The sequence below is a fragment of the Rhinopithecus roxellana genome, chromosome 13 (genome assembly GCF_007565055.1).
Source record: "Rhinopithecus roxellana isolate Shanxi Qingling chromosome 13, ASM756505v1, whole genome shotgun sequence".
Classification (NCBI taxonomy): domain Eukaryota; kingdom Metazoa; phylum Chordata; class Mammalia; order Primates; family Cercopithecidae; genus Rhinopithecus; species Rhinopithecus roxellana.
This window is the reverse complement of record NC_044561.1, coordinates 23,912,113-23,931,222: the sequence shown is the minus strand read 5'-3', so window position 1 is coordinate 23,931,222 and position 19,110 is coordinate 23,912,113. Positions and strand designations below refer to the sequence as shown.

At 47.8% G+C, this 19,110-nt stretch overlaps 1 pseudogene; it reads right to left on the bottom strand.

Moving 5' to 3' along the window:
• Positions 1–13,329: 13,329 nt before the first annotated feature.
• Positions 13,330–13,775, bottom strand: LOC104671936 (annotated as a pseudogene).
• Between the last annotated feature and the right edge of the window lie 5,335 nt (positions 13,776–19,110).

Below are 19,110 nucleotides of genomic sequence, written 5' to 3'. Positions count from 1 at the left end.
GGTTATTTAAAGGGATGTTATTTAAATTCCAAATACTGTAGGATTTTTCTAGATGTTTTATTGTTATTGGTGTGCTTTTAAAGACCAGTGTGGTTGGAGAACATACTCCGTAAGATTTAAGTCTTCTGAAATGAATTAAGACTTATTTTATGGCCCAGCACATGGTCTTTTTATTTTTATTTTATATTTTGTTTGTTTGTTTTTTTTTGTTTGTTTTGTTTTTAATGAGACAAGTTTCACTCTGTCACCTAGGCTGGAGTGCAGTGGTGCAATCTTGTCTCACCGCAGCCTCGACCTCCCAGGTTCAAGCAATTCTGCTGCCTCAGCCCCACAAGCAGTTGAGATTACAGGTGCGTGCCACCACGCCCTGTAATTTTTGTATTTTTGGTAGAGACAGGGTTTGCCATGTTGCCCAAGCTTGTCTTGAACTCCTGAGCTCAGGACATCTGCATACCTCAGCCTCCCAAAGTGCTAGGATTATAGGCCTGAGCCACTGCTCCTGGCTACATGGTCTATCTTTGATAGGCTTGGTAGTACACTTGAAAACTATTCATATTTTGCAGTTGTTGGGTACAATGTTCTGTAAATGTCAGATCAAATTTGTTAACAGTGTTGATTTGATTTTTCTATATCCTTGCTGATTTTTTTTTTTTTTTTTTTTTTTTGAGACAGGATCTCATTCTGTCGCCCAGGCAGGAGTATAATGACACAATCATAGTTCACTGCAGCTGTTTTTAAAAAATCAATTTTAGTGAATTACATAGAAAGAACTATTGGTTATTTGGATTTATCTGTTTCCTCCCTTAGTTTTGTCTATTTTTGCTTTCTGTTTTTTTTTTCCTTCAGCAATTGTGATGCTCTGTGGTTAGGTGTACATACATTGATGATTGTTATGTCTTCTTGATAAATTGTTCCTAGCTTGTGGTTTTCAAAGCCACGCATGGAGAGAGTCAGTCATCTCCCTTAGCAAAACTTCTCATACCTTTTTTCTCTCTTCCCAATTCTCTCTCACACACACAGTACCCTGGAGTCTCTCATTTAACACCCTCCATGCTCCAAAGAAAGCCTATAAAACAAAGAAACCCCTGTTCCACTTGCAGACTGAGTGGCAGGATTGGTCTCCTCTCTATCTCGCTTTTTCTCCTCCCCTCCTTACTTTCTCCTGGCTCTGCATTTTATAGATTGTCTAAACCTCTCTCATGAGCCCTCTAGCTCTTGTTCCAGGCTCTCTTGGCCCATCTTCCTCTGCCCACTAATGTCCCTGATCAGTCTGATAGGGACAGGAAAGGGTGGGGACCCAAACAGTCTGCTGGAAAAGATAACATTATCTGGCTCAGGAAGGGGAGGGGAATGTTGAGGAATATTTGTGCCTCAGTAAATTTTAACTCCTTGTTATATCATCCCATTTATTCAACAGATCATTTGCCTGGGATGTACAATGGTAAACGTGACACATAAAGTTTTGTCTCTCACTCAGTTTAATGGGGAATGAATGCAGACAAGTACAGAGCTGTTTGCAAATATTCTGTGACAGGGGTTGTGGGTTGGAAGCATGGGGTTGCGGGGCAGACCTTTCTTGTGCCTACCTCTACTCAGACCGTCCCTGAACATCTGACCACTTGCTTGACACCTCGATGTGAATGTCTAATACACATCTCAAACAAAACCGGACCAAACATAACTGAAGTTACACTTTTCAAGTTGTTCAGGCTAAACATCTGGAATGATCCATAACCCTTCTTTCTCTCAACCCCCCCACATTCTAATCCATTGGCAATTCCTACTAGCTCTACTTTTGTTTTTTAAGACGGAGGCTTGCTTTGTCCCCAGGCTGGAGTGCAGTGGTGCGATCTCGGCTCACTGCAACCTCTGCCTCCTGGGTTCAAGTTATTCTCCTGCCTCAGCCTCCTAAGTAGCTGGGATTACAGGTGTGTGCACCATATCCAGCTAATTTTTGTGGGTTGTTTTGTAGAGACAGGGTTTCACCATGTTGGCCAGGCTGGTCTCGAACTCCTGACCTCAGGTGATCTGCCTGTGTCGGCCTCCCAAAGTGCTGGGATTACAGGCGTGAGCCACAGCGCCTAGCCACTAGCTCTACTCTTAATATGTACTGAATCCAACCCACTTATCACCATGCCCACTGCTGCCATCCTGGTCCCAGCCACCCTTTTCTCTCTCCTTCTCACGGTCCCTCTGCTTTTGTCTTTGCCCATGAGTGATCTGCTCTCTGCCCAGCATCCAGAGAGGTCCTGCTAGAAATGTAAGGCAGATCTTGTCACACTCCTGCTTCAAGTCCTCCCATGCTCCCCATCCCATGCCAAGAAAACAACAACAAAAACCCCAATATTATTCCCAGTCCTAGGAAGCTTGTTACCATCTGCATCTCCCCGCTCTCCCCACAACCTATTTTGATCTCATGTCCCTGTATTGATTATTCTTTAAAGATGCCAGGTGGCTCACATCTGTAATCCCAACATTTTGGGAGGCCAAGGTGGTAGGATCCTTTGAGCCCAGGAGTTCAAGACCAGCCTGGGCAACATACTGACATCCCATCTCTACATAAAAAATTGAAAAAATTAGATAGGTGTGGTGGCGTGCACCTGTGGCCCTAGCTACTTGGGAGGCTGAGGTGGGAGGATCACTTAAGCCTGGGAGGTTGAGGCTGCAGTGAGCCATGATGGTGCCACTGCATTCCAGCCTGGGCAATGAGAGACACTGTATCAAAAAAAAAAAAAAAAAAAGCACCCCAAAAGAACAACAGCAACAACAAAAAGCCAGGTGCAGTGGCTCATCCTTATAATCCCAGCACTTTGGGAGGCTGAGGTGGGAGAATCACTTGAGCCCAGGAGTTTGAGACCAGCCTGGGCAAAATAGCAAGACCCTGTCTCTGTATTTAAAAAAACAAAGAAGAAGACGGCAAGTGTATGAGTCTGTGCCAGTTGCTATAACACAATACCACAGCCTGGGTGACTTAAACCACAGAAATATTTCTCAGAGTTCTTGAGGCTGGAGACCAAGATCGAGGTGTTGGCAAGGCTGGTTTCTCCTGAGGCCTCTCTCCTTGGCTCGTAGATGACCCCTTTCTCCCTGCATCTTCTTTTATTTTTATTTTTATTATTTTTGAGATAGAGTCTCACTCTGTTGCCCAGGCTGGAGGGCAGTGGTGAGATCATGGCTCATTACAGTCTCCACCTCCCAGGTTCAAGAGATTCTCCTGCTTCAACCTCCCGAGTAGCTGGAATTACAGGCGTGTGCCACCACGCCTGGCTAATTTTTGTATATTTAGTAGAGACAGGGTTTCGCCAGGTTGGCCAGGTTGATCTCGAACTTCTGACCTCAGGTGATCTGCCTGCCTCAGTCCCCCAAAGTGCTGGGATTACAGGTGTGAGCCACCATACCCAGCCTCTTCCTGTATCTTCATGTGATCTTGTCGCTATGCACATGCATCCCAGCTGCCTCTTCCTCTTTTTATAAGGACACCAGTCCTGTTGGATTAGGGCCCCACCCTAATGGTCTCATTTAAACTTCATCACCTCTTTCAACACCTTACCTTCAAATACAGTCACATTCCGAGGTACTGGGGGTTGGGACTTCAACACATGAATTTTAGGGGGACATAGTTTGGTCAAACACTCTCCCATCTGAGCTATTTCAGCTGCTAGATGGGCACACAGTCCAGCCCATAACCCAGGCTCATTCCCATCTGAGGTTTTCAGCTTGTGCTGTTCCCTGTTCCTAGAACACTCTTCCCTCCGCTATTCCCACTAACACTCTCCTGCAGAGTTACATTCATAGACTGTCAGACCTTCTAGATTTGGATCTAGAACAAGGACCCTTCTAGATCATCAAGTCTAGCGTTGCCCAACCTTTTGTCTTTCCTTGTCATCCCCCTAGAGAGTCTTTTTAGACGTTATTTTCCTAATCACCTCCCCCCATGAAGTTTTGTTTTTAGAGACGGGGTCTCATCATGTTGCTCAGGCTGGTCTTGAACTCCTGGGCTCAAGTGATCTTCCCACCCTGGTTTCCCAAAGTGCTGGGATTACAGGTGTGAGCCACCACACCTGACCCCACCCCATGAAGTTTTAATATCACAAATATGAAGTATGTAATATATGTCTGTACAAACTCTACGTGTGTGTGTGTGTGTGTGTGTGTGTGTGTGTATCTGTGTTTTATACATAAAGAGTAAGATGGGTTTTTTTGCTTGCCAAGACGAATTTTCACCTCTTGGGGTCCTACTGAAGTACTGGGGGTTGGGGCTTCAACAATATTCTTAACAATATTGAGAATGCATAATTTTGTCTCATCGCGCATGTGTGTGTGTGTGTGTGTGTGAGAGAGAGAGAGAGAGAGATTGAAACAGGGTCTCACTCTGTCGCCCAGGCTGGAGTGCAGTGGCACAATCTTGGCTCACTGCAACCTCTGCCTCCCGGGCTCCAGCAATCCTCCCACCTCAGCCTCCCAAGCAGTTGGGACTAAACTACAGGCACATACCACCACACCCAGGTTTTTTTGTTTTTTTTGGTAGAGACTGGGATTTGCCATGTTGTCCAGGCCCGTCTCGCACACCTGAGGTCAAGCAATCCGCCTGCTTCACCCTCCCAAAGTATTGGGATTACAGGCATGAGCCACCATACCTGGTCTTCATCCATTTTTAACATGTGGGGAAATGGAAACCCAGGGAAGTGTGAGGACTTGATCAAGGCCATACAGGAAGTTAAATGCAAAGCCAGGATTCAGACACAACCTTGTTCATTCGTTCATTAAACACGTATCAAATGTCTGCTGTGTACCAAACACTGTTACAGGTTCCAGGATCTAATAGGGAACAAAGATAAAATCCTTTGCCTTGGGGAATTTATATAATCATCTGGGGGTACAGATATTTCCCTATACCTCCATGGCTACTCAGTCAGGATTTTTCAGACTGTTACACAGATGTTGTAACATTGTTCTTTGAAAAAAAAAATCATGTGCATTAGTTTTGGGTATTGTTGGTGTCCACACTGCAGGACTTCTCAGCACCTACAATAGTTTAACGTGTATTGTGAATCTCTGGAAAGGAGAATAGAATATTCAGAGTTTTCCAAATTTATTTGACCATGGAAGAATTATGACCTTTTTATTTCCCTTTTGTGGAGCACCTTGCATTATGAGTGGCCTGTGGAACGTAAGGTAGGAAATGCTAGAGTTATCTGGGATAGCCACTCACAGCCTAGTATGAATTAGTTTCCTAATGGGCTTTAGGAAATGGACTTTGGAAGTTGCAAGTGTTGCTGTAGGGGCAGGGGTACTGTCCAAGAAGTGGTCCCGTAGTCAGTCCCAGGGAAAGGGGATCAGGAAGACATAGGGTGAGGACAATTTAGAGAGGCCTGTGAAGTCAATCTCTGTGGACTCTGAGGCCCAGAATGAGGGCTAGGTTTGGCCACCATCTTCCAGCTAGAAGTGTCCTCACTCTGAGCCCCTGAGGCCCTAGAAGGCACTGGATGTAGAGGGCTCTACTGCATCTACCACTGAGAGGCCACTGTTTGACTTTGACAGGAAGGCTGAGTTGGCATCAGCCTCCAGGAAGAGGCCATCGTGGGTTTGAGTTAGCATCCTGGGCTTACCAGCATGTAACCTCAGTTTCCTCATCTTTTAATGGAGAAATTCTCATCTCTTTGCTTGCAAAAACTTAAATGATGTATTATATACATGTCTGTGCCCAGGGTACACACAAAAAACTTGGTAAGCTCTCAGTAAAGGTTGATGGAAATTGTTAGTATCATTCTTAATATTGTTATTAGTATCATTGTACCTTTCTTGGTCCCTTTGCTTTGAGATCCTCCCTCATCTCCACCCAAAACCCTTTACCCAAGTATACCTTTCTCAGAATAATGATGATAATAGTAATATCGATGATACATATTGTGTTTATCCCTCTCACATGTGATATAATTTAAATCTCACAGTAACTTATTGATGCAATTACTGTCTCTTTAAAGCAGAGACATGAGGCTCAGAGGCTCTGAGAGTTCAAGCAACTTGCCTGCGACCACCCAGCCTGCAGGACCATTGAGCCCACTGTAGGTTGTGCAAGGTTTTGGGGGGTGGGTGAAAGATATAATGGGCACAAATAAAAGGTATAAACAATAAGCTGCTGGGTTCATGTGCTCCCTTAAAAGAGTTAAATAAGTGGCTGGGTATGTTGGCTCATGCCTGTAATCCCAGCACTTTAGGAGGCCGAGTCAGGCAGAACACGAGGTCAGGAGTTTGAGATCAGCCTGGCCAACATGGTGAAACCCTGTCTCTACTAAAAATATAAAAATTAGCTGGGCATGGAGGTGTGTGCCTGTAATCCCAGCTCCTCAGGAGGCTGAGGCAGGAGAATCGCTTGAACCGGGCAGCCAGAGGTTGCAGTGAGCCGAGATTGCACCACTGCACTCCAGCCTGGGTGACAGAGCAAGACTCTGTCTCAGGAGAAAAAAATTGATAAATAAATAAGGAGCCCTTCATGCTGTAGTATGAACGACTATGGAGCTTCTCATAGGAAAGCCTCAGGTCCCTGGGGCAAAGCAGGCAATACTTACTGAAGGAAGGAAGGAAAGAAGGAAAGAAGGGAAGGAAGGAAGAAAGGAAGGAAGGAAGGAAGGAAAGAAGGAAGAAGGAAGGAAAAAGGAATGAAGGAAGAAAGAAGGAATAATGAAGGAAGGAGGAAAGAAGGAACGGAGGAAGGAAAGAAGGAAGGAAGGAAGGAAGGAAAGAAGGAAAGAAGGAAGGAAGGAAGAAAGGAAAGAAAGGAAGGAAAGAAGGAAGGAAGGAAGGAAGGAAAGAAGGAAGGAAGGAAGGAAGGAAAGAAGGAAGGAAAAGGAAAGAAGGAAGGAAAGAAGGAAAGAAGAGGAAGAGAAGAAGAAAGGAAGGAAGGAGGAAGAAGGAAAGAAAGGAGGAAGGAAGAAGGAAAGAAGGAAAGAAGGAACGGAAGGAAGGAAGAAAGGAAGAAAGGAAGGAAAGAAGGAAGGAAGGAAGGAAGGAAAGAAGGAAGGAAGGAAGGAAAGAAGGAAGGAAAGAAGGAAAGAAGGAAGGAAAGAAGGAAGGAAAGAAGGAAGGAAAGAAGGAAGAAAAGAAGAAAGGAAGGAAGAAAGGAAGGAAGGAAGGAAGGAAAGAAGGAAAGAAGGAAGGAAAGAAGGAAGGAAGGAAGGAAGGAAAGAAGGAAGGAAGGAAGGAAAGAAGAAAGAAGGAAGGAAGGAAGGGAAGGAAGAAAATTGAAATTTGGTGGTAATCTTTTTAGGAGCCACCTCAGTCAGAGCCAGGACTAAGGCTGGCAACCATAAAAAATGGGAGCCCAAATGTGAGCTGATGCTAGAGCAATAGACAATAAAGAGACAATTTGTCAGGGGTGATCTTGAGAGGGGAGATAACAGAGCATGAAATTATTTTTCATGTCTTGGCAGGGGACCAATTTTCCCAGGTTATAAAAGAAAGAGAGCTTAAATTATTGATGCTATTTGGTCAGAAGTGAGCGGTAGGCATGGAACACCCATCACCCAGAACACTATGCACAACCTACAGGACTGAACACAGGGTCCGGGGCTGCGGATCCCAAACCAACAACCTCTTTGCCCAGAGAGGGAAGGGGACTTGTCCAAGACCACACAGTAGGCACTGTCCATGTTGTTTCTTGCAGCCTATTCCCTAGGTGCTCACACCTGTGAGTAGGTGATACAGGACAGAAGAAGACAAGACTTTGGGGGTTGCACACACCTGGGTGTGAATCCTGGATCCTGTGTTTACCATGTAAGGTGATCTTCAGTGAGCTGCTTTGCCCCAGTGAGCCTCAGTTTCCTTGCCTTTAAAAGAGGAAGGCTGTTATGAGGGTTTGAGGAGTTGATACCTGGAAAAATGGTGTGAAAATAAGATAATACACAATGTGAGCCTTCTCTTGTTTTCTTTTTTGAGAGTGGGTCTTGCTGTATTACAGAGTGGAGTGCTTGATCCTGGCTCACTGCAACCTCCACCACCTGGGTTCAAGCGATTCTCCTGCCTCAGCCTCCTGTGTAGCTGGGATTACAGGGACTTGCCACCACGCCTGACTGATTTTTGCATTTTTAGTAGAGACAGGGCTTTGTTACACTGGACAGGCTGGTCTTGAGCTCCTGACCTCAGGTGACCTGCCCACCTCGGCTTCCCAATAACCTCCTTTTTTAGCCATTGTGTATATATACACCACATTTTAAAAATCCATTCATCTGTTGGTGGACAGGTGAATGGACTGTAGATTGATTCCATGTCTTGGCTATTGTGAATAGTGCTGCGATGAACACGGGGGTGCAGGCATCTCGCCAGCATAATGACTTCAATTCCTTTGGATAGACATCCAGCAGTGAGATTGCTGGATCATATGGCAATTCTATTTTTGGTTTTCTGAGGAACCTCCACTCTGTTCTCCATAATGGCTGCGCCAATTTCCATTCCCACCAACAGCGCATAAGGGTTCTGTTTTCTCACATCCTGGTCCACACTTCTCTTTTGGCTTTTTCATACTGACCATTCTAACAGGTGGGAGGAGATATCCGATGGTGGCTTTCGTTTGCATTTTCCTGATGATTTGTAATGCAGAGCATGTTCTCATATATATGTTGACCATTTGTATGGCTTCTTTTGAGAAGTGTCAAAAGGCCGGGCACGGTGGTTCACGCCTGTAATCCCAGCACTTTGGGAGGCCAAGGCGGGCGGATCACGAGGTCAGGAGATCGAGACCATCCTGGCTAACACGGTGAAACCCCGTCTCTATTAAAAATACAAAAAATTATCCGGGCGTGGTGGCAGGTACCTGTAGTCCCAGCTACTCGGGAGGCTGAGGCAGGAGAATGGCGTGAACCCGGGAGGCGGAGCTTGCAGTGAGCCGAGATCGCGCCACTGCACTCCAGCCTGGGTGACAGAGCGAGACTCCGTCTCAAAAAAAGAAAAAGAAAAAAGGAGAAGAGTCTATTTAAGTCTTTGCCCGAAAAAAAAATCTCCCACTAAAGAAAAGACCAGGACCAAGAGGCTGAGGCAGGAGAATGGCGTGAACCCGGGAGGCGGAGTTTCCAGTGAGCCGAGATCGCGCTATTGCACGCCAGCCTGGGCCACAGGGCGAGACTCTGTCTCAAAAACCAAACAAACAAAAACCAAAACAAAACCAGGACCACATGGCTTCACAGTGAAATTCCATCAAACATTTAAAGAAAAACCAATACTTATCCTTCCCAAACTCTTCCAAAATAAAGAAGAAGGAATACTTCCAAGCTTATTTTACAGCATTATCCTGAATGCAAAGCCAGATCAGGACACAAGGAAAAATAATTACAGGCCAGTATCTCTGATGAGAATAGGTACAAAATACTAGCAAACCAAATTCAACAGCACATTGAAAGGATCATGATCAAGTGGGATTTATCCCTGGGACGCAAGGCTGGGTCACTATAGACAAATTAATAAACGTGGACCTGGCGCGGTGTAATCCCAGCACTTTGGGAGGCCGAAGTGGGTAAACTGCCTGAGGTCAGGAGTTTGAGATCAGCCTGGCCAACACGGCAAAAACGTTTCTACTAAAAATACAAAAATTAATCGGGCGTGGTGGCACATGCCTGTAGTCACAGATACTCAGGAGGCTGAGGTGGGAGAATCACTTGAACCCTGGAGGCAGAGGCTGCAGTGAGCCAAGATTGCACCACTGCAGTCCAGCCCAGGCGACAGAGCAAGATTGTGTCTCAAAAAACCCACAATCAAAAACCAAAACAAAACAAAGATGTGAACACTGCATTAATGAATGAAGGACAAAAACCATATGATCATCTCAATAGACAGAGAAAAAGCACTTGATGAAATTCAGTATATTTTCCTGATAAAAACTCTCAACAAATTAGGCACAGAAGGAACGTACCACAACACGATAAAGGCCATACATGACAAGCCCATAGCTAATGTCATACTCAATGGTGCAAAGCTGAAAGCTCTTCCTTTAAGATCAGGAAGACCACTCTAATCAACATTGCACTGGAAGTTCTAGCCGGATCAATCAGATAAGACACACACACACACACACACACACACACACGCGCGCGCGCGCGCGCGTGTCTTTCTTATTCTTCCCTTGCTCCCTCTCCTGCCCCCTCTACCCCAGTGAACTTGGGAGGAGGAGGTTGCAGTAAGCCGAGCCACTGCACTCCAGCCTGGGCTGCAGAGATTCTGTCTCAAAAAAAAAAAAAAAAAGAAAAGAAGAAGATTAATCCTGCCATTGGTGACAACATGGATGAACCTGCAGGACATTATGCTAAGTGACATAAGGACCTGGTTCCTCCTGCCCCTTCTCCACCTGTGTTCTCACTACTGCCCCACTAAGATCCCCAAGAGCAAAGCTGTGACAAAGACCTCAGTGGGAGTCATCAGATAAAAAGGAACACAACCGCCTAACACGAAACAGGGTGAGAAGCTGAAGATCCCACACATCTAGGGTGTGTTTATGAGAGGAAGGGAGGGAGAGAGAGAGGGAGAGACGGGAGAGAACAAGAGGAAGGGAGTCAGGGGAGAGAGAGACAGAGGCCAGAGAAAAAGAGAAAGAGGGAGAGAGAGGAGGTCGGGGGAGAGACTGAGAAAAGAGAGAGGAGAAAAAGGGAGGGAGAGAGAGGGGAGAGACCGAGGAGAGAGGGAAGAAAGAGAGAGAGGGAGAGAGAGGAGAGAGGGGAGAGAGCGAGGTAGTCAGGGGAGAGAGGGGAGAAAAAGATGGGGAGACACACAGAGAAAGAGAGGGAGACAGGGGAGAGACAGAGGGACAGAGAAAAAAGAGAGGAGGTGATGGGAGAGGGAAGAGAGAGAGAGAGGAGAAAGACAGAGAGGAGAGTGGAGAGACCAAGGGGAAAGAGAGAGAGGGAGAGAGAGAAAAGGAGCACCGGCAAGCTTTTGTTTATGCTCCCCCAAGAGAGGGCTGTATGGAACGCCTATTCATTATTAACAAGTACAAAAGCAGTGATGATTCCAGTAACAACCACCCTCACCACAGCCATTTGCGGAAAGGAGAGCCAGCATCTCCTGAGTGCCCCACTCTGTGCTGGGCACCTGGCCAGGCCCTCACATATCCATAATCTCTGAGCCAGCAGCCACCAGGGGGCTGGCCCCTCACCTCACCCGGGAGGAAACTGAGCAAGTGAGGCCCCCACCTGGCCTGCGGGTGGTGAATCCCCACCCACCGCTCCTACTTCCTGGGGCCTCTGTTTACCGGTTGCTGTAATTAGAAGATTAATAGAGGGGAAATAGGGGAGGGGTGGGGAGGCCCTTCCTTTATCTGCTGTGAGTTCCTGGAATCATCTCTTGACACAAAACATCAGGGAGGCAGGCCTGTGGGTCATGACAGGTTCCTCCCCACTGGAGGGAGGCGGCTTTCTGCTATTTTATCCTTCCTGGACCTTTAGCAGCTTCGGGGGGACCCTCAGTTTTAGATTAAACAATCACCCTTCCTCTTCTCTGACTCAAGGCACTGAATGGAGTTGACCCATCTTGATTCCAAAAGGGAGGACATAACCCAGGTTTGGCCAATAATAGTCATTGTGATTGGGTTCGGGATGGACAAGCACGTGATCCAATTTGAGCCAATGAGATCAACTCTAAAACTCTGGTTGGATCAATTCAGAAAGAACAGCTGTCTTTAGCAGAGCTTAAGGAGCTCATAGGATGTAATCTTGGACCTTGCCATCAAAGCCACCCTGGAAACAAAACTGGTGCAGGAGAAAGCCAAGGCTGGAGATGGTGAGAACGAGCTCAAGCATCTTGTTATGCAGATACCCTATTCGCTATTTTCTTTTTTTTTTTTGACAGAGTCTCACTCTATCACCCAGGCTGGAGTACAATGGTGTCATCTCGGCTCACTGCAATGTCTGCCTGCTGGGTTCAAGCGATTCTCCTGCTTCAGCCTCCCGAGTAGCCAGGATTACAAGCGTGCACCATCACGTCCGGCTAATTTTTGTACTTTTAGTAGAGATGGAGTTTCACCATGTTGCCCAGGCTGGTCTTGAACTCTGACCTCAGGTGATCTGCCCGCCTCACCCTCCCAAAGTGTTGGGATTATAGGCGTGAGCCACCATACCCTGCTCCCATTTGCTTTTTATCACAGGAGCCAAAGAACACCCTCTCCTGTTTTTTTTTTTTTCTGGTCCTACTAAGACTTTTTTTTTTTTTTTTTTTTTTTTTGAGATTGAGTCTCGCTCTGTCGCCTAGGCTGGAGTGTGGTGGCGTGATCTTGGCTCACTGTAAACTCCGCCTCCCGGGTTCACGCCATTCTCCTGCCTCAGCCCCCGAGTAGCTGGGACTACAGGCGCCCGCCACCGTTCCCAGCTAATTTCTTTGTATTTTTTAGTAGAGATGGGATTTCACTGTGTTAGCCAGGCTGGTCTCAATCTCCTGACCTTGTGATCCGCCTGCCTTGGCCTCCCAAAGTGCTGAGATTACAGGTGTGAGCCACCGCGCCCGGCCCCTACTAAGACATTTTAAGATGAGTTTCCGTCATTTCCACATGAAAAAGTCCTGACTAGTTTACTCCCTCAAACCAACCAGAAGACACAAAACAGAACTTACCACTTTCTCTCCCCGTCCCTAAACAGGGACCTTGGTGAGATTTTATTTCTTGGAAGTGGGCCCTTTACTCCCACTTTTTTTTTCTCCCCTCTAGTTTGGAAATTCTTTCTGTCTCCACTTCTACCTGTCCCAGGCTTCATTGGCCACGATCGTTTTCCATCACTGTGTCTCGGTGTCCCACTCCCTCCATAAATTTCCCCCTTCCTCAGATGAAAAGACCAACACTGAAAAAGGCAAGTTGATGTGCTCTGGTTTGCACAGAGCCCTGGAAGCGGAGCTGGGATTTGAATTCTGGGCTCCTGATTCTCTGTCCAGGGCTCTTCATTCTGGCAGAGCAGGAGATCAATTTCTTTTCTTTCTTTTTTTAAATGAAGCTTTTATACATAGCTATCCACATATATACAAGCAGCCCTTAAGGCCAGAGAAAGTTAATTCCAAATTTTAGAGTCATGGAGGCTCTACAGAGTATATGGAGTTTCAATCAGTGATTAAATCTGAGGTAACAGCATCTGGAGGCTCAGCCTTAGCACCGAGGGGAGTTGGAGGGAAAAATTAAGCCAAGCATAAAACCTTCACGTTGTGAAAATAATAGTGACATAACACAATACTCCTGGACGGTGGGAAATAAAATTGAGAGGGACATGATTAGAAGGAAACTTCTAGAATTCTACTAACTCCAGGTTCCTCAAATTGGTACAACTGGTGACAATCTCAGAGTCAGAGTCACCTGTCATCGCATCAAAGTTAGACAGAGAAGGATGACCCACAGGAGCAGCCTTGCTGTGCTTGAGAATTGTTCAACACTTGAAATGAGTTTCCGATCAGTTCTTGGCTGAAGTCCACCTGGGCCCCTTTCACGAAGGCTAAGCTATCAGAGTCAACCGTCACTCTTGCCCCACCCTGTTCAAATACCCTGTCATCGGGGTTGATAACTGTATCCAGTGAACATCTGCATTGGAATCTGGCGCATCCAACTCCCTCCACCTGCAGCCTGAGGAATTCTGACCCTTTGGTGATTTCCAGAAGCCTCTGGGCGCAGCTGTCCGCGAGGCTGACCTGCCCTTCCCCAGCTTCGGGGCTGGAGGATGCGCCCGGAGTCCCAGGGAGGCCGCGAGGAGCCTGCCCCTCGGCCAGGGAGTGAGCGCTCTCTGCGTCGCGGCCGTTAGGGAGAATCCCCGGGCGGCAGCCATCTTCCTCCAACCGGGAGATCAATTTCTTTGTTGAGGTTCAACCTAAGGCTCTGCCCTCACTCACTGAGGTTCGCAAGAAACCTCAGTCCATCCTAGAAACCTCCTGCTGAGACCTGCCCCGCACTGACACCTGGTGGTAAGATATAAAAACACACCCTCCATGGTGGGGTCAGACTGTGCGCCTGCCCCGCCCCCGGCCCTCTCGCCGGTGGTGGGGTAGAGGGATGGTGGAGAGGGAACCAAAAGCTAGTTCCTAGAAGTTTAGGTATCTGGGATTGAGATTGGGGTGGAGCTACACCTCCTTCTCTGTTTTCAGTACCAGCCATAGCTCTGTCACTGTGTATCTGGTTTGTTTCTTCTTTGCAGACGCTGCCCACTTGTGAAACTCATTGTATTCCCTCTTTGCATTGTCTTCCAGGATGCCTGGAACCAACGTACGGTTCACTATTAGCAACTGGATAGAATCGTATGGCAGGAATTTAAAAGAGGAGTTTAATCTCTGAGTCCACAGTCCTTCCCCTGGGCCTCATTTTCCTACCTTATTTTATGCTTAGTTTTCTGATGATGCTCAGGACATCTTTCCAGCCACCTTAACTCTCCTCTTTTTAAGGGACAGGAAGGACAAAGCAAGGTTATACATTCAGAAAGAGCTTGCCTACCTTCTGCAAGTCTCCGTTTTCTCCTCTATAAAGCGGGCACAAGAATCCCCGCCTTGGAGGGTTTTGTGTGTGTTTCAGGAGATACTTGATTAATATTAGTGTCCACCCTATTTCCTACCTCCTCATCCTCCAAGCTCTCTGCCACTTATGTGTTGTAGACTCGGATGCAAAACAGATCAAAAGCACAGATCACTTTTTCCCCAGCCCCATCTGTGCTCTTCAGGCCCAGTGGGTGCCCCTACTAGAGCCTGGTACCCTGAACCCAGTCCCTACCTGCCTCCTGGAAGATGTTGGCTCCAGAATTCTCTGCCTCCCTCCTGCAGACATTGTGGCATTCACAGCTGATTTGCAGAGAGCCCAGACGCATCTGATAAATAAGGAATGTACTGTTCTGCAGGATGGCTGTGGCATGGCTGTGTGGGGGTGGGCAGGCTGGAGTAGACAGGAACCATGAGAGGCAGGGAGGACTGTACAGGGTCTGCTGACCAGATGGAAGATAATGGGAGCCTTGGAAGGTGTCATGGGACAGGGTCGGGGAGGGGGCTCCATGCTGCCAGGAGCTGGATGCAGATTGTTGGGACTGAATTTTGGCTCAGATACCTTCTAGTTGTGTCTGTTTATCTTCAGTTTCCTTGTCTATAAAATGGGGAGAAATTGTGTATCCCCGGCACCACTGGACTGTTAGTAGCTACTACATTTATAGCATTTATCCCAGAACCTGAAACACAGTAAATGCTCAATAAGTGTTATTATTTGCCCCACACTGTCTTAGCACTTTCCCCAAGAGCTTTGTGTTGTTAGTACTATGAGGAATAATGAGGGTGGTGTGGGAGCCTGCCTCTGTGTCTGCAGAGAGGACCACAGGCCACAGGAATGGAGACAGGTAGATGGGATCAAGGTGACAGGAACAGATGTTTGGAGCAAGAGATGAAGACGCCGTCATCAACCCAGACAAGACAGGCAAGTCCCTGAAAGGGGATTGCATTTCTGCAGCCACTTCAGGGTGGGCACTTGAGGTGTTTGATTGGCTTTTCAAGGAGAGATTGACCTTTGGAAGGCATAAGACACTGGGGTCCCTGGAGACCCTGGGATGATAGCGTCAGCATGGCTGTATTGGAACAGAGACCTCAGGCAAGCCACTTTTCTTCTCTGGGTCTCTGTTCCGTCTATAAAACGGTTTCTGAGAAGCCCTCCAGAACCACAGCATTTGAAGCTTCAAGATTTAGTCATTCTGGCAAACATACGTGGAGGGCCTCCTGTGTATCAGACCCTTCACCATGCCTTGGAGACGCTGGGGTGTGACAATAGAGTAGGCTTCTCCCATGACGAACCTCATGGGTTAGTTGTGGGGATGGCGGGGGTGGGGGGTGGGTGGAGGGAGAGAGAGAGAGAGAGAGAGAGAGGGAGAGAGAGAGAGAGAAATTGATTGTGTACAACAGAAAAGCAAACGGATATGTAATTCTAAACTGAAATCAGCCCAGAAGGAGAGGGGCCTCAGTCAATCCAGAGACCTAAAAGTCAGGGAAGGTTTCCTGGAGACCATGAGGCTGGGCTGCTCCTGGAGGTGTGTGCCTGTGGTGGGAGTGTGCTGAAGGATGAGGGTGGAGCCATGGGCTGGGGGCCAGCCAGGGCAGGGTAAGGTTGCCAGGGAAGGTAAAGGCTGCTGTCCATCCTGAGACCAGAGGGGCTATGAGTAGGGGAGTGATGAGGTCAGCTTTGCATTTCCAGAATCTTCAGGCTGCTGCAGCAAGGAGAACAGATTGGAAGGAAGCCCAGTAGGGGATGTTGGAGGGCAGGACAACAGTGGCGACTTGGTGGGAGGGGGAATGACTTGGCGAAACGTTCCAGAGCATCGATGGGGCTGGGAGTGCATTGGGTGTGGGGGTGTGGGAGAAGGAAGGGTGACTACAAAACTGGAGGAAGGGTGTCTTTGTAAAGTCTCCTGCAGAGCTTGTCTTCCCCATCCCAATTCCTTCTAGCCCCATCTCTGGCTCTGTCAGCATCTGCCCATACAGGAAAAAAGATGAGACTCATCTCCTGTGACTGAGAGGTGGCGGCAGCGGGGTGGGGAGGAGGGAAGGCAGCCGCTGTGCTGGCGGCTGCGGTCTGCACCTTTCAGCCTCAGCAGAAGCAGCAGCAGAAGCCACTGCAGCAGGGAGAAGATGGCCATGCTGCAGCACCTGCTGGGGCGACTGGGAGGGCCAGGGAGCAGGTGCAGGGCGTCTGGAGGGGGTCTGTTTGCAGATGGATGAGAGCAACACACTCTGCCCCCCTTCTCTGTTGTCTGGACACAAAAGCCCAGACAAAGAAGCAGCAGGGATGGGGACACGGCCCTGCACGCACGTAGGCAAGCACACTCGCTGGAGACAAAAGAGAGGCAGAGGCGAGGTGCATGGAGCAGGGAGCCTGGGGGCAGGGGGAGGTTCCCTGTGACCTCAGGCAAGGTCTCCTGGCCTCCTGAGCCTTGCTCTGTGCACCATAAAATAAATGTGCTGGGGGAAACCAGTGGTCCCTGGACTTTGATAGTTTGACTTTTTTTTTTTTTTCTTTTTGTCTGAATGGAAAATGGATCATAGACTCCATAAAGTAGAGGATACATTTTCAGCTCCTGCCAATGGAGAAAAGACCAGATGATTTTTTTTAAGTGCCACTAATGTAGTATAGTGTCTACACAACCCTGAATTATAGTTAAAGCAACAGCATCTGCTCACACAGAAAGAACAGCAACTGTGTCTATGGACTGGACTTGATACATGTGTGCACTGCAGACAGTGTTGGTGTCTGCTTAGCTTCTAAGATCCTTTATAATAATTACCCAGGTATAAGAACTCTAGGTCTTGTGGGGAGTCTCTAATGGCCTTGAGAGAGAGAAAGTGGGGGGGAGAGGGAGAGACCGAGGGGGAGAGGGAGAGAGCGAGAGCGAGAGCGCGCGCGCGCGTGCGAGAGAGAGAGAGAGAGAGAGAGAGAGAGAGAGAGAGAGAGAGAGAGAGAACTACCAGGCTGAAGTCAAATCATTTGCATAAGGCCCCAAAACTGACAGCAGGAACCACAGAATATTCACAGGAAGGAGGAAAAAATTCAGAAAAATAATAGATCAACATCGTATTTCATAATAATATGAGAGTGAGTGAGCACGTGCGTGCGCAAGAGAGAGAGCATTTACTGGGCACTGTGACGGGGCCATGTGTCTTCTGCACTCAGTCCACTTAATTCTTTCAAAAGTCCTGCAAGTGAGGTTATGTAATCTCCATTTTACAGAAGAGGAAACTGAAGCCCAGAGGGTTGAAGTTCCCTGCCCAAAGTCACGTGGTGGGTAAGGGGCAACAGTGGAATTCAAACTTAGTTCTGTCTGACTCCTGAGTCCATGTCTTGGCTGACCGCCATGGCTGGGAGGAAGGCGGAGAAAGGAAATAAGACAGAGAGTCGGGTGGCAGAGAGCCTGGCAGTCCCTGGTGGGCTCCTCCCCACGATTCCTGCTGACAGAAGGAGACCAGGCCCCGGGTGCTGCCCATCACCCCTCAAAGCCTGTTTCCTTGTGTGCCCAACACAGACAACAGTGCCCAGCTCATGGGTGCTGTGGTGTCAATTGGATGAGGACACATGCTTGGTCTGTGCAAGGGGCAGCCTGGAGGTGGCAAGAAGTTGATGTCCAGGGATCACCCTTCAACCATAAGAGATAAAAGCGGGTGGAGGGCGGGGCATGGTGGCTCACGCCTGTAATCCCAGCACTTTGGGACACTGAGGTGGGTGGATCACGAGGTCAAGAGACTGAGACCATCTGGCCAACATGGTGAAATCCCGTCTCTACTGAAAATACAAAAATTGAGCTGGGCATGGTGGCATGTGCCTGTAGTCCCAGCTACTTGGGAGGCTGAGGCAGCAGAGTCGTTTGAACCTGGGAGGCGGAGGTTGCAGTGAGCCGAGACTATGCCACTGCACTCCAGTCTGGTGGCGGAGGGAGACTCCATCTCAAAAGAAAAAAAAAAAAAAAAGAAAAGAAAAAAAAAGTGAGTGGAGGAGTTCCACGACTTCCTGGACCTGGGGTAGGACATGTCAGGTGTGTCTGGCAGTCTCCCAGAAGACCTCAGCAGGACTGAGTTCTAGTCGCTAACAACTTGCTCATAGTTATAGAGTAAGCTGTGCTCTTCCCACTCAAATTCTTATGTTGAAGCCTTAACCCCCAATGTGACTACACTGGAAGATAGGGCCTCTAAAGAGGTAATTAAGGTAGAATGAGGTAGAAAGGGTGAGACCCTAATCTGACAGGACCGATGTCCTTGTGAGAAGAGGGAGAGACACCAGGGTTGTGTGTGCACAGAGAAAAGGCCACATGATGACACAGTGAGAAGCTGGCATCTGTGAGTTGAGGAGAGAAGCTGCAGGAGAAGTTGACCCTGCTGCTACTTTGGTCTTGGACTTCCAGCCTCCTTAAGTTGTTTGTTAAGACCTCCCAGTCTTGGTACTTTGTTATGACTGTCCTTGATGACAAGTAAACTCTTTAGTGTACCTATTCCAGCTTTCTCCTCTTCCCTGTCTCCCTAACCTGCTCCCTTACCAAGGCTTCCTGGTACCAATACGTCCTAAATAAACAGCTTGCATTTGAATCCATGTGTCAGGATCTGTATCTGGGGTGATCCAGGCTTATATTCACCATTTATCCTTTATCTAGAGAGACT